This window comes from Physeter macrocephalus, chromosome 15 (genome assembly GCF_002837175.3).
Source record: "Physeter macrocephalus isolate SW-GA chromosome 15, ASM283717v5, whole genome shotgun sequence".
Classification (NCBI taxonomy): Eukaryota; Metazoa; Chordata; class Mammalia; order Artiodactyla; family Physeteridae; genus Physeter; species Physeter macrocephalus.
In genome coordinates this window covers 31,061,894-31,065,733 of record NC_041228.1, presented here as the reverse complement: position 1 = coordinate 31,065,733, position 3,840 = coordinate 31,061,894, and positions in this window count along the sequence as shown.

Genomic DNA, 3,840 nt, shown 5'->3' with positions numbered 1-3,840 from the left:
AAGACATCCCTGGACTATGAAACTGCCAAGAGACCAGATTCAAAGGGACAGAGAAAGAATTTACACGTTTTCTAAAGTAAATGCTTCATATAGTTTATCTTCCACCACTAGAAGGGCATGTCCCTTCCTAAGCCTTCCACATGCTAGCCACCTCTTGTTCCTCATGTCCAACCTGCATGATGTCATCGATACAATGGATTGATGTAATGTCCTGAGCAACTTAGACAGTCTGAATCTCTCCAGATTATACTGGAGAGGGAGACAGAGGGTGGGAGAATTAACGTAGCCTAGCCCTGAAGTAGAAGCATAAATGAATGCGTTTATGCCAGTCATGTAAATGCAAACTGTTTCTGATCCCTTATCTGGCCAGAATAGAAAGGAATGCACTCACTCAATCAAAGACTGCATACCATGGAAACACCAGGCTTTATAAACCTGCTCTAGCAATGACACTACAGCTAGCACAGCAACTGCAAACAGGGCTACTACTTATTTGAGCTTGAGGTGGTCTATACTATAGTCATTCTCCAGGATTCATGCATTTCTGCAAGAGCCAGGCTGGCAAATTAAACACAGATAGGGTAGGGACCACCACCCCAGTATCCTTCAGGTTTTTAACAGTGACATTAACCTCTGCCAAGCTCCATCTGAGTATAACATGAGGGAGAAAATTATTTATAGCAATTATAGGAAAAAGAAAGAGTAAATTGCTGAGTCACTCATCAGGGAGGTAGTAGAATCTAGGGGAAAAGATACAGGTCAGAAAGACCAAAGTTTGAATGTTTTAGCCACATAGCGTGATTACTCCCTGCATGACCTATCACAAATTATTTAACTCTCCATGTCTCAAATTCTCTACCTGTACATAGGCTTAGTAATATTTGCCTTCAATCTGTCTAGTATAATAGACTATTAAGTAAACAGATGAATATAGAATGTTTCCTTAATAATGGTATTTATTTGGTGATCTAGAGGGATGTGGGCAGTCTACCACATACCTGGAAAAGAAATGTAAGCCAAACAGAGCAGGAACCGAGACACCTGAGTTATTCATTCTCTAAAATCTGGATTTCAGTTCTTAATCCTTCCAGCCCTGACAGATGACATTAGCTATTCCCTCTATCAACAGAAGCATAAAGCGATATATTTCCAATACAGAAAGTAAAGGAAAATTATAATTCTGAAAGAGATTAAAATAAGACCAGGGAAGACAGAATTTGAAAAGTGTTGTCAACTTGGTTCCTGTAAATATTGGTTCCAAGATGAACTAATCAGAGTTCAATATATTCTTAGCGAAGCTAGACAGAGAAGATTTGCTTTACTACTTTGATACGAGAACATGAATGGATTATAACTAAACAAAACCATATTTCAGTTGTGATAAAAGAGAAGGACAGAATAAGAAGAGAATTTGGGGGTTTTCGAATCCCATTTAGACCACTAACACAAGATGCTACAAAGTAAGAACCTTTGGCCAAGACACACTGGTAGGGCCCTAAATAAAATTTTAAATATTTAAATAGCATTATAACTATAAATAAACAGACCCTGACCCAAATTTCTCTAGAGCTCTCCTACCTACCCCAGATCCTTCCAGAGGACCTCATTATCCTCCCCAGTATCCAACTAACAAGGGGCTAATTCTTAGCACAGCAGGGGAGCTCTGATCCTACCTATCTTTACTGTAATTTTCCTCTACTATCCTTCCTCTCAACTCACCACTGCAAATTAAGCAGACTAACACTAAAGCAAAGAAAGGTAACTCTCCCTTTTGAATGTCCTCTAAAACACTCCCCCTGCCCCGACCTCAACAACAAAATTTCTGCAAAGGTCTACTTAAAACCTTGGTTTAAAGGCAGGGAGGCATACATCCCTCACAGAGTAACAAAACAGTACAGCAAGCTCAAGGGACAAGAGCAGTGCATAAGCATGGGATATACCTTAGAACTCAAAGAATAGGAATGTGTTTGAATCAGAGCACAGATTATATGTAAAGCACCAGCAGGTGATGGCTGCAGCAAGAGAAGGCAAAGAAGAATTGAGACTATTGCATAGGGAGGGAACCTCATGCCATTTTCCTTGCTTTACAATCCCAAGTTCTCTGTGTGAGTTTGAGCAAGTTCTGCAACCTTCTGTGCCTCGGTTTACTCATCTGAAAAATGGGAGTAATATCTTCTCACTAAAGTTATTAAGAGGATTAAATGAATTAATAGATGAAATGTGCTCAGAAAACTGCCTGACTACAGTGAATGTTCAGTAAAAGTTAGCTGCTGTTATTGGTGAACAGTGGTGTCTTATTTTGGTAAAAGGGAGTGCTGTGGCTGCTTCCATGGGCAAATGTTTGCATTTTAGTAACTAAATTTAACTCTGCTTTGATGATGTCATCAAAGTTTAGAGGATGAATCTGAGAGCATGAGTGACTTGCCAACACTGAATGAATAGCAAATGAGTATAGAATAATTAATTCTGTAGGAGGAACTGCCATTTTTTAAGATAACCTCCAAAGGTTCATTTCTTACTAAATAACAAAAAATAATGTGAAACACTATCTTATTACTGTAGAAGACTGTAGTCCGTTTTCTCTCTTTAAATACTTAAGGGTATTTATACAAGACGAAATAGAAACATATCTCTTTTTCACCCTGTAGAACAAAATTTTCCTTCTTCTTTGGAATTTTGTTTTCTATTTATATTTGATGAGAGAACTAAAGATAAATTTCCATTGCTACTTTCTTCTCTGTGTGCCTTCAAAAATTTGCCAACTTAATAAAGTTTGGAGAATGTATCTTCTTTCATAGCTTCATCATGCATTTGATGCATCAGAGAAACTTACAGTGTTCATCACTATTTGCTCTGGACAAATTAATCCCTAGGAACTACTGGTTACTCTTCCTAGGTAAACATCAAGATTCTGAAAATAAACACATATTATCTGTAGAAACACATGAAACGAGAACCTCACAGGATCTTAGAGCTGACCAAAAACCATTTTCTTTATTTACTCATTCATTTATTCACAAACGTGTTAAATACCTACTATGTGCAAGCACTTCAGTGGGCTTTAAAAGGAAGCAAAGATAAAGAAGAAATAGCCTTATTTCTGATAATACAGAAGTAAACCTACAACTCAAGACATATGATGAGATTGTGTTGTTATGGAAGCATTGAGGAAGGAAACTGAGCCCAGCCTTGGTTACAACCCTTTTCTGTGGCTTAAGGCAGAATCACACGTGGAGAGAAAGCTTCTGAGCTACAGTGGGGACTCCCTCGCTTATCCCCAAACATTGAACGATGTGTTATGAAATGGGAACACAAAGCTAACAAGGTATAGATGACATGGAGCAGGACCCTATGGTCCTTCCCCCTCATGTTCTCTGCCTGCCTTTTGTCTGTGGAAAAACTTTAGCCAAAGAATAAGTTTAATCAGACAAGTGAGAAAATGCAGAAACAAAGGAAAACAGTCAAAGGAGACCAAATAATAATAGTTTAGTCATTAAGCAAAGTCAAGGACTTTTAGTTCCTTCTCAAGGGCTATAGATAATATTCTGAGCCATATCCTGTGAGCTCTTTTACAGATACTGAAACACCCACCAGGTGGAAGAAGTTAATTATATGATGACCAGACTGTAGCCATGATATACGCTGTCACAGTTCTGAGAATTGGCCTCAAGGAAATGGGAAAACACCGACCCTGGAACTGAAGATTAACTATGCTGAAAACACTCAAGATGACGCTGGTCAGGCCACCACATGACCAATTTCAAGATGACTCTCAGAGCTGACTGTGCTGTTTCTGCATGTAGCCCCCTCCCTTCACCTATAAAAGCTCTTGCCCACTGA